The sequence below is a fragment of the Diadema antillarum genome, unplaced genomic scaffold, assembly GCF_040938485.1.
Source record: "Diadema antillarum isolate AM-2024a unplaced genomic scaffold, OU_Dant_1.0 seq00000079_RagTag, whole genome shotgun sequence".
NCBI lineage: Eukaryota > Metazoa > Echinodermata > Echinoidea > Diadematoida > Diadematidae > Diadema > Diadema antillarum.
The window spans coordinates 2,965,948-2,978,576 of NW_027271172.1; the positions used below are offsets into that span (position 1 = coordinate 2,965,948).

General features: G+C 38.4%; 1 protein-coding gene across 1 annotated transcript in view; it reads left to right on the forward strand.

Annotated features, from left to right (window-relative positions):
• Positions 1-10,776: 10,776 nt before the first annotated feature.
• LOC139726093 (oxysterol-binding protein-related protein 6-like) overlaps positions 10,777-12,629 on the forward strand; it is a 74,177-nt gene continuing 72,324 nt past the window's right edge. Inside the window, exon 1 of the mRNA XM_071637174.1 lies at positions 10,777-10,910. The gene's annotated coding sequence lies outside the window, so the exon portion shown is untranslated. The remainder of the gene's footprint in view (positions 10,911-12,629) is intronic.

Consider the following 12,629-nt stretch of genomic DNA (forward strand, 5'->3'; position numbering starts at 1 on the left):
CTGAGCATTCATATTGTTTTGTCTGTGTGTGCATTCGTGTGCTGCAGGGTAATGTTTCACATACAGCTATACATGTATGTTGTAGGATATGCTTGAATGGGTTGCAGTTCATTGTTCCAAATGTTTATTAATCTAAAAATAAATTAAGGTTCATCATTCTGAGGGTTAATTTTTCCAAAGGTTTGTCATTCCGAAAATGTACAAGGTTTGTTATTTCAAAGGTTCGTTAATCCAAATGTGAAAAAAAAGTGTTATTCCAAACTTTCATTATTCCAAACAAGAAAGAAGCTTTGTAATTCTGAAGGTTCATTACAGTACCCACCTTCTGTTCTTTTTTGGATTAACAAACCTTTCATTTTTAAATCAATGAACCACTGGAATAGCAAACTTTTTGTTTTCATTTCGGATTGATGGACCTTCAAAATAATGAATCTTTCTTTTTTGGATTAAAGGACCAACCATTGAGGTAGGACCTATACAAAATTCATAATATTACATTGCTGAATAAGAAATTATTCCTTTTTTTTTTCATTTTTGGAGTAACAAACACTAGCAGTAACAAGCATTGCCCACCTGAATGGACCTCACCATAAGGGTATTTATAATGTATCTTAAAACGAAAAAGAAAGAAAGGCAGTGGCAGTAAAGTATCTCATCGTAGACAGTTAGAAAACTTTTATTTTCCATCATGTTCCAGGAACAGCACATGGTCCACTACCTCAAGCTTTATTACTATAAAAGGTTGGGAAATGTAGGTGGCAATAACATAGTCGGACTGTCGGACTGTCCACCAAATGGCACCCACACAACACTTGTTTTGGAGTCACTTCATTGGCTCCCTGTTAATGATCACATTAATTTTTTTTTTTTTTTTACAATCTTGTTGGTCACTTTTAATTGTGTTCATAGTTCTGCCGCAGGTTACAATGCCTCTATGATGCCTTCTACCAGTGAATTGTGGTTGAATAAATGTATCTTTTGTTTTTTCTCTCCTCTCCAAACACCACAATTATCATCCCAGTCTCGGAGAATCAACCCCACATCCTGTCCTCCAGACTGGGCCTCCAGGTTCACATTTCATAAAACGTTGATATGATAGCATAGCAACTCTTGCTGGAATGGCAATTGTCATGGTAATGACAAGAGTCCAGCTTTCTGATTGGCTGTTGCCATGGGAAAGTGCCACATCAGCAATAGTTGCTATCCTAACAGCCTTTATGAAATGGGACCCAGATAATCTACACATCTTTATCGTTTATGAAACACACAGGCTGAGCATGCATCTTTGAAAAAGAGAAATGAAACAACATTTTGCGCAAATACCTAGACATAAACTCACACAGTATTTTATTTATACATATATATATATATACATATATATATATATATATATATGTATATATATATATGTATATATATATATATGTGTGTATATATATATATATATATATATATATGTATATATAGATATATATATATATATATATATATATATATGTAACAGCAATAATTAGTTTCTGCTCGGAGTCCTAAGAAAGTATAGATATATACATATATATGTATATATATATATATAACATTAATAATTAGTTTCTGCTCGGAGTCCTAAGAAAGTATAGATTCACAACAGTAGGTCAATATAAAAACTCCGTTAGAGACGTAAATTTGACGAATTCGTCAAATTTACGTCTCTAACGGAGTTCTTATATTGACCTGCTGTTGTGAATATATATATATATATATATATATATATATATATATATATATATATATACATATATATATTATATCTGATTCTCAAAGGAGGGGGGGGGGGACTATTCTTCCAGAATTTTGCTGAAGATGAAAGATACACCAATGGTTTTATTTTCCCACAAGACCAACAAAGTCATAATCTCCATAGGGTGATTCAAAGAAATAATTGAAACACCTTGCTGATATTTTTTTCATGCAGAACATTCAGGGAATAATTATTATGACTTGATATTGTCATTTACAACAACACTACTGGGCCCTATGTAATTACAACATGTGTTTGCCATGGAACACCATGCAGTCCTTTTTTATGAATAGGCCTATACATAGTTTTTTTTTTTATTGAAATGCCTTCCCTCCGCACTTGCTCTGACTTTCCTTACTTATTCACTTATTATGTTCAGAAAACTTTTTCTCCATCAGTTTCGTTTCTTTAACCCTAACCCCTTGACACTTCGCGCGATATCTCCGCAACGCGAAAACCCATCCACACGGCGATTCGTGACAATTTACCTTGAAGCCTTGCGCAACTTTTAAGACCCAATTTGCGACGTCCGGTTACGCGGTTCCGAAGTTACGCAACATTATGTAAGTGCATGTCAGACCAAAAATTGCTCAAAAACGTGATTTTGTGTATAAAACCAATGCAAAGTTTCTATCTCAAAATCATAATTGTATCATTATTTTTACTTTTAGTGATTAAAAGTAATTAATTTTATGTTTCTTATGATTGAAATGGTGTCGCCAAAGATTCCCATTGAAAAAACAATAAAAAAGCACAAAGTGAAAAAACAAGGAAATACATAAGAAATTATAAAAACAATAAAATACATGAGAAATGAAAATTGATACCAATTTTTTTCAACCTGAATTTAATCAGAATTCACAAAAGAGTCTTCAAACAAAAAAAAAATTGAAGTTTGGGGGCTTTATTTAATGATTTACAGCCAAATTGTAATTTCATGCATAAATTAACATAATTAATTCATATAGATTGAAATAGAGCGATTTACTGAAATTTATCCACACAGCCCAATAGATTGCATCATGAGTGACTCGCGTGCAAATTTTCGTAACGAACGCGAGATCCGCGGCCGAGATCATAAGGGGGGGGGGGGGGGGCCATCATGCCCCCCACCCCCAGGACTTTAAGCTCACAAAATAGCCCAGGTAAGTTAGGGTTAAGACAGTGAGGAAGCCAGGCCCTTATGGACGAAGGGGTGAAAGGTGAATGAGATGAAATAAGTGGCAAAGGGTATTATGGAGAGTTGAATAAAAAAAAACAACAGTCTATCCATTTTTATCTATTTGAGGTATTTGAGATTGAGTCTGTATGTGGTGGAAAACAAGCTAATACAACAATTAGAATATATACGATAATTCATATACAAAAAATAAAAATAGGACTTATCATTCTGTTTTTGCATTCAAAAACTCATGTTCTCAACAAAGTCCTGCCTAATGGTTAGTCACTTTGTCATCATGATAAAAATAAAGCGTATTAGGGCAATTAATAATTATTAATACTGGTTAGTGATAAAGTTAGAGGTAAAGATTAGGGCTAGGGTTAGGTGTAGGATAGGGTTAGAGTTTGGGTTAGGGCTAGATAGGGTTAGATGTAGGGTTAGAGTTTGGGTTAGGGTTAGGATTAGTTTCAGGATTAGGATTAGGGTTAGGGTCAGAGGCGGGTCTGGGGTAATTTCCCAGGGGGTGATTGCCCTAGACCCAATAAAGTCAGGAAAAGTTGAAAGTAAGAAAAATATTAATGGTAGGGCAGCTTCATCATGTCGAGTCATTCATCGCAGCCCGAGGCTGAAATAGGCCTACCAATGATTTCACAAAATATGTACAATGTATATACAGAAAAAAATGTGATATTAATCTAGACATTTTTTTTTTCTGAATCATTAATATTTGGGAATATTTATCATATCTGGATTTCTCAGGTAAAGAGTTCAAAGGTTGGAACTTTTTCCTGTTAATGACAAATCCTATAATTGATCCTGTCGGTGGGATACTTTGCATTATTTCCGTTTGCAACAGGCGCAATCCAATACAGTTGTAATTCTTTTTTACAATATTTCATCATAGATTCATTTTGTTCAACTGTATGCTTGCCTTTACCGTCGTGTGTATTGAAATGTGTGACAGATTATGTGTCATTCGAAGCAGTGGCGTAACTACGGGGGGGGGGGCGGCATGGGGGGCACGTGCCCCCCCCCCCCCCCCCCAATCCGCTGGTTTAAAAAAAAAAAAGAAAAAAAAAACCTACCAAAATGGTAATTCAAGGGTTAGTAAACTGCTTTTGAAATCGAAATGAAAAGGATGATCAAGAAAAAAGATATTTTTCTAAGATTTCTTTTAACCATATAATTAAAGAGGTATATATAGTGAAACATTGTTCAAAAAGCCCGGAGACGACAAAAGATTGTGATTCAGCGTGATTCCTGGTTGGCATTTTGAATACAAGCAGGATGTGCGCAGTGTACTCAAAACATCGGAATGGCAAAAAGAGTCGCTGCAATGTTGCGCAATGTGATGTTTGATAGGTTGTACACATTTGCTATCAAAGCTTGATCATTGATTTTGCAGTGTTGCTTTACATACTAGTCTATATTAAAATGCCTTGCATTGCCAATAATAAGACTTGACCTTGGCTATTTCCTAACTTTTCCATGTATATGAAACACACACACTCACAAACACAAACAAATTAGGGGATGCTCTATATAAAGTGCAGATTTTGGACATCCTTCTCCCGCTTGGTCACTTCGACGCCCCCCTCGCTGGTCATACCTCCCCCAATCATGAACATAAACAGACACCCTTGACTAACAGTGGCGGATCCAGGGGGCGCACCGGGCGCCCCCTCCCCCCTGAATTTCCAAAGCGAAAAAATATAGCTACAAACGGCAGTTTTGGGACTGTAAAATGTCAAAATTTTCAAGCTCGCTCGCATTTAATCGTTAGGCCATTCTCCTGATATTACTGCCAGTAATTGCCAGCAGTTGCGCCCGGTGCGCCCCCTCTCCTTAATTTCCAAAGCGAAAAAAATATAGCTACAAACGGCAGTTTTGGAACTGTAATGTCAAAATTTTCAAGCTCGCTCGCTTCGCTCGCTTGCATTTAATCGTTATGCCATTCTCCTGATGTTGCTGTCAGTAATTGCCAGCAGTTGCGCCCGGTGCGCCCCCTCTCACTTAATTTCCAAAGCGAAAAAATATAGCTACAAACGGCAGTTTGGGGACTATAAAATGTCAAAATTTTCAAGCTCGCTCGCTTCGCTCGCTCGCATTTAACCGTAATATGCCATTCTCCTGATGTTATTGCCAGTAATTGCCAACAGTTGCGCCCGATGCGCCCCCACCCCCCTGAATTTCAAAAGCGAAAAAATATAGCTACAAACGGCAGTTTGGGGACTGTAAAATGTCAAAAATTTTCAAGCTCGCTCGCTTCGCTCGCTCGCATTTGATCGTTATGCAATTCTCCTGATGTTGCTGTCAGTAATGGCCAGCAGTTGCGCCCGGTGCGCCCCTCCCCTTAATTTCCAAAGCGAAAAAATAAAGCTACAAACGGCAGTTTTTGGACTATGAAATGTCAAAATTTTCAAGCTCGCTCGCTTCGCTCGCTCGCATTTAACCATTATATGCCATTCTCCTGATGTTAATGCCAGTAATTGCCAGCAGTTGCGCCCGGTGCCCCCCCCCCCCCCTGAATTTCCAAAGCGAAAAAATATAGCTATACAAACGGCAGTTTTGAGACTGTAAAATGTCAAAATTTTCAAGCTCGCTCGCATTTAATCGTTATGCAATTCTCCTGATGTTGCTGTCTAATTGCCAGCAGTTGCGCCCGGTGCGCCCCTCCCCTTAATTTCCAAAACGAAAAAATATAGCTACAAACGGCAGTTTGGGGACTGTAAAATGTCAAAATTTTCAAGCTCGCTCGCTTCCTCTCGCTCGCATTTAATCGTTATGCCATTCTCCTGATGTTACTGCCAGCAACTGCCAGCAGTTGCGCCCGGTGCAACCCCCTTAATTTCCAAAGCAAGTATTGATAGCTACAAACGGCAGTTTGGGGACTGTAAAATGTCAAAATTTTCAAGCTCGCTCGCTCCGCTCGCTCGCATTTAATTGTATACCGTTATGCAATTCTGATGTTGCTGCCATGAGGTGCCCCCCCCCCCCCCCAACGTCTTGACCCACGGTACGCCCCTGATTCGAAGATTTAGAGTCTGGAGAAATCATGAAGTAGATGTCTGATGTCTGTTGACCTTTGAATGCTTGTGTGGTGACAGCTCGATCAGTGATGCACTATAAAATATTATTAAGAGTACATGTACATGTAGTAATGTTTTGCAAAGCATAAAACAAGTATGATACCTGTCTCTGTGTTTCATAAGTAGAGTAATCTTTTCTTGTGATATCTTTGACTAATAAACTGTTTTAAAAACCCTGTATACATGCACTATGAATAACTGATTCATCTATAAAATCAAATAGTACCGGTAAGTTTATTACCGTGGATTGTACCCGACTTGGGCAGTTTAACACCTATACGTTCGCACGCGATCGCTCGGCCAGACAGCAGCTCTGCAGCACGCGACTCGTGTAATGTACCGGTATTATATGGAAGGCCATCGATGCCATTAACGCGTACTACTTGACGTATGCTCCAGAAAGCATACGTCAACTATCTTTTTAACATACGTCAACTAATTGACCAATCAGAGCCCTCAGTTAAGTATACGTATGCTCAGTTAAGCATACGTATGGAATTTTGCTAGTTAAGCACGTGTATTGAACTTGCATACATCATCCTTTAGCATACATATGCTCAGTACTATCTGAAAATCGTTCTTGTAGCTTGACCAATCACATGGCGTCTTTCATCGTCTCGGAACTCGCACCAGTGAAGTCTAGTGAAGTCTAGATAGACTAGACAAGTCGTATCAGAGACATATCATCCCAAGCAGAGAACCTGATACACAACTCGCCCTTGCATTGGAGGTAACTCACCCTCTCTGTTTCCTGGAGGCTGTTTCACAAAGAATTTAAAGGGTGTGTACAGTTCTGGTCGAGGTGAGGATTTAGCTTTTAACGTTTTGCGAGATATTCAGAAACCACTCTATGAAATGCCAAAGAGCATGCAATTCTAAGGGGTATCAAAAGTTTATTTGATGAAAATCGGTTTTGAAATGGCTGAGATATCCAAAAACAAGGTAAAACAAAGAGATCCTAATAAAGTTGTGGCATGTCGCCTTTTATTATTATCAGCACTTTTTTGATATCTCAGCCATTTGAAAACCAATTTTCATTAAATAAACGTTGAATCCTTTTTAAAATTACATGCTCTTTCATATTTCATAAGAGGTTTCTCATTATCTCACTTAGGAATGTTCAAAACATGAATCCCCACCTCAACCAGCACTGTACAGTCCCTTTAAGTCGATCTTAAATTATAAGATCAACTTGAGAAATTATGGTATGCCATTGATTTCCCGATCTAGTTTAATGTGATTTTTCTTATAAAATTCACATCAAATTGAGATAACAATTTTACAGAAAAATTTATCTATGAAAAAGTCTCTAAATCTTAATTTTCGTGTGAAAGTTAGAATATCATTGAAGAAACACAGCATACCATAATTTTATAGTTGATATTAGAATTTAAGATCGACTTCAAATCTTCGAGAAACGCCCCCAGATACGGCAAACTATACAATCAGCAGGGCCGCCGGATGTTACAGAACAAGAAAATGTGCGCATCATAGAAAAACGGGTCTACCAAACACACCCACATATTACGCACCTGTCTTGCAGTTGCTTCATTGGCTCCCTGTTAAAGGGGATATCCAGTCCAAATATAGTCTGATAAGAAAGAGTAAATCTTACGAGTACGACAGTAAAAAAATTAATTGAAATCGGACCAAAAAACAAAACAAAACAAATAAGGGTGTCATGACATTTTGTAGTTCGCTAAAATTGCAGGAAATAGTTCTTGAACGGTCAATATGAATATGCAAACAGCAAAGCGATGATGACATCCCCTCACAACTTGCTATATAGAGTTGAATTGTACATGAAATTGTGAAATTTCCAGTTTTTTCATGTAAATGCAATAATGCCCCCAGTCTCAAATCCTGATACATGTATATCTAACTGATCACTATTCTGAAGTTATTCAACTAGGAATATCATCATGTCGCAGACTTCAATAATATAGAAACATATAATTTTTGTCATTTTTTTTTGGCGGGGGCGGGGTACACAATCAATGGAAAATCGAGTCTGCAAAATTAGGGAAGCTACAAAATGTCATAACTTCCTTATATCATCTTTACCGTTGTTACTGGTAAGATTTTTACTCTGTTTAGAGTAACTTATACAAGGGACTGGATTTGCCCCTTAACGATTGGCATTGTTTCTAGATAATGTTGCTCGCTTTTCATTACTGTCCATGGTTCTGCTCCCAGGTTACAAATACCTTTCTAATTTCAAAAGTTACACCCCTCAAGATTGTTGCGATCATCTAGGACTTCTGGTTCTCAGTTGTTTTTCCGTAAAGTCATGAAATCATATGCGAGATATCATTTATATACGCCTGCCCCAAACTCTAGAAATAGCCTTCCTGACGACATCAAAGTATTTATTTTTAAAAAAGTATTTAAAACTGTACTACATTTTGTTCTTAATTTCTCTCTGTATTTGTTGCGCTTTGAGCACTCACAGAGTGGATTTGGCGCAATAAAGAAGATTCAAATTATTATCATTTTGGAAACGATTTTGTCAAGTAGGGCCTATGGGAAGGGACTCATTTTTTATTGTTATTGAACAATTTGATATCATCTGTTTTTTCTTCTGTAGGAACAATTAATACACCATTCAAAAGTTTGTATAGAACTTTTAAAGGTTCTCTTGTCTGCCTCTATACATGGAAGACAACAATTGCTTTAGTCAAAAGACAGGATAAACCCATAGAATCGAAAGATAAATCAGCAACCGTCAAATAGAGGGGGAGGGGGGTCAATGCAATACACTTCGGGTTCACTCAAGTGACACACCTATAAACATGTAATTCAATAAAAGAAAAAAACCAACAACAACAACTTGAAGAAACTTGAAGAAACTAGCATGATTTTTTTTGTGTGTGTGTAATAGATAAATTGGGTTTTGTTATTAGTATTAAAAAGAAGGCCCTTTACAGAGTATATAGTATCAGGGTCACACCGGTGTATCACAGCTTGCAACCCACTGGCAATTAAGCTACATAAAGGTACAGATTGACCTGCATTATGTGATAACTGTAATATGTATAGATATTGTTCTGGTAATATTAGGACGAAGGAAAAGAAAAGAGAGGAAAAAAATAGCACGAGATTTTTTTTTAAAGATGGGTTTTTATGGTATTAAATTAGTATTTAAAAAAAAGGCCCTTTACAGAGTATAATTACAGTATTCAACAGTAGAGTACCAGGGTCATACTGGTGTATATCACAGCTTGTAAGGTAACACTCTCGCAAGCTACATAAAGACACAGATATATGCATAGATATTGTTCTGGCAATGTTTAGGACGAAGGAAAGAGAAAAGACTAACAAAGCAACAAACAAACTTAACAAAAATGTAACACTATTCGCTTTCTAACAATATTTGATATCAATAGCCTATATACAAGAGATATCAAAACTCCAGTGAAAGATTAGAAAACAAAAACAAGAACAAAACAAAAGCGAGAAGACAACAGCGAGACAAGTTACCTTGGGTGCAATCACGAGTTGTCTCTATAGTGACCGTGAGGGACGAGCTATTTTGGTGCACGAAGTTTGACCAGGACATCACCGACTGACCGTGCACGCCATTGACTTACGAGATTTCGAGATTGTAATGTTACAGGATATCTGATTTAACGATTCCGCATGCATCAACTAATAACTGCGCATGTCATATGCAACTTTGTAGTAGCATATGTATGCTCTGAGGTGATGTATGCTAATAGCTTACACGTGCTTGTACACATTGTTAACCAAGAGCTCTGATTGGTCAATAAGCATACGTAGGCTATGCAAAAATAGCACACGTATACGTATACGTTTTTGCGAATTGACGCCGACGCTTAACGTTAACGTGCTATTACCCAAGCGCATGGAGACATTTTCGCGTGTTGTTGAATTCGCGATCCAACTGTGATTCGCGAAATTCGCGAAAATTAAACCCTCGCGAAAATAATAGCTTATACAGTATTAGCTGCTGTATGCTTTTTGGAGCATACGTCAAGTAGTATACAAATAGTGAATGGTCACGAGGTGCAATGGTACGAGATTTCGCACGAGGTGAAAGATAGAGGCGCTCTATTCAACGAGGCGAAGCCGAGTTGAATAGTGCACCTCAACTTTCACCGAGTGCGAAATCTCGTTCCATTGCACGAGTAAAGACCATACACTATTTGATTTATACAACGTCCAAGTAGATCCTTTTTGTCTAAGTAGGCCTAGAAGTCTATTATGTATGAAAAATATAGCCATACTTACATGTGGATCCACTGCGATTCTCTTTCTGGCTCGATGCAATCAGTGTAGATACAATACACGTACACTAGCATTATGTAGGCCTACGTACGCGCATGCATGTACCGCACACGTACACTGCGCTTAGCTGCAATGCGATCCTCAATATGCAACACACAGTACGCGCAGTACCGTACAATTTCTCGAACTGTGGAATAGAACGAAAAAAATCGAACCAAGTTGCACGCAAAAAATAGAATCAAAATTGCACGGCGCGTTGAATGGAGTACTTATTGAATATCACACGTCACCAACAATCCTCCAATCAAATTACAAGGATCTACTTGGACGTTGTATAATACGAGTTTAATGGCTGCAATGGCCTTCCATAGTATTATTACTCATCGCGTGCGCTGTCTGTGGCTTGTTTCGATTCTGCGAGAAGCGTGATACTCGTAGGTGAGGTAGGTGTTTACGTGAAAGCACATTACGTGGCGGTTCATTTAGATTTGCACTTCCGCTCGTGGAACGTACGTCCAGTGGCCAGGCGGTTGTGATCGCGATTTCTCTCTGGTGACTTCAGTAAATCGGCGATATTTTGGATACTGCTGTAGCTCTGCAAATAGACTGTGGGAATCCTTTAGATAACGAGGTGAGAAATAGCAATGGTATTATTTTTCTGTTAGAGAGGTGGCTATTTATGAAATATTCCGTATTTTAAAGTCTGCACTTGCGGTAAGGACCTGTACGCCTGGCTACGCCTACTTACCCTCCACCACAGCCCATGGTGCCACTCGCCAGGCCAGCCGTCTTGGCCTCGTATTTTACTAGCCCACCGTACGATCGATATGCAATGCCAATGGCTTGCCAAATAAGCAATGCACGATGATATGAGCAATGAGGGATCTGATGTTAGTTGTAGGCCTGTGTGTGTTCGTTATTAGAATTATGGAATGCAGTGATGGGAATTATGTTAAAGACTGATTTCCTCTGTATCGGTACAATTTACGTGGTGGGCGTTTCCAGTGAAACTCACTCTGGTTCTTCACAGAAATGACACCTGCCCACCCACGGCACGGGCACATGCACAGGGGCGCGGGACCTGCCCATGCCGCTTGTGATGTGTGGCTTGTGGCCCGTGGGTTGTGGCTCGTGTGCAGTCATGCATAAAAAGATGTCTACTGTTAACTAACGTTAGTAGTAGAGTCTATCGACTATAGATGACTGGTACTGATAATAATGTATGGTTCTCTATAAATTATGACTACCAGGGGGGGGGGGGGTATTATGGGAATCAAGATTTATGATATTTGAAGTTGAGCAAATTCAAAACAAAGGAAACAGTCTGACAGTGACACGACAGTCGAAAGGCACAACAAGGATTGAACAATTGACACAAGGACACTTTTAACTTTATGGACCTGACTCGGTGCCTATAAAATTGAGATCTCGGAGTGCTGTTTTGGGGTTTGCAAGGACATGTAATTTTCATATTGAAGATGATATTGATTACTGCATAATTGACAATGTATCTATTTTGTTGCTTTTTATTCAGTACATGCTTAAATACTTTGTAATTGCAGAAATTTTGTAATAAGTTTGTGTTTTATACTCACCCAAATCAGATCTTGACTAGCAGCAATTACCATTAAGTCGCCTCTACCTAAAGTCGCCAGACATTCACAAGGCATGTATAAACGCACACCATGATCGGAGATGAGCTGGGGCAACGGATTTTCATTGCTCTCAAAAGACATTCCTAATTCACCTTTTACCTCCATAAAAACACAAATAATTGGAATCCAAATGTATTTCCCCTTATGTAATATGTGACAAAACCATTTTTAATGCAAGAATGTTTTTGATTTTGAATGGATTATAGGTGGCAGATTAACAAAGTTTTTCAAACGCAATGATGCACAGTGCATCCTACATTGAAGTGTGTGTATAACACGTGTGTACGTGGCGCGCTGTGGGCGGCGAACTAATTCAGTGCCTATTGTTAGTTCGCCAACCCGGGAGTGCGTAGGAAATACACGCAAGAGGCGACTATACGGTAATTGATGTTAGATCTATGGAGTCCAGGTTGAATCAGAAAGTGGAAAGTGCTTTTTAATTTTCCAAATCGATTACCAGGTAGGGCCTACTGTAGTTTCTGCAGATATGACAACTAAATCAAATTGAAAAAGCCACTTTTGATATGCACCCACTCACCCCTCCCCCCCCCCCCCCCAAAAAAAAAAAAAAAAAAGAAGAGCTCAGAACAAATCAGCAGGATGAAAAATAGCAGTAAGAATAAGACTCAGAGCATCATGAGATTTCAGATTTTTTTTTTTTTTCCCCACAAGAATACATCATCTAGATCTAGTAC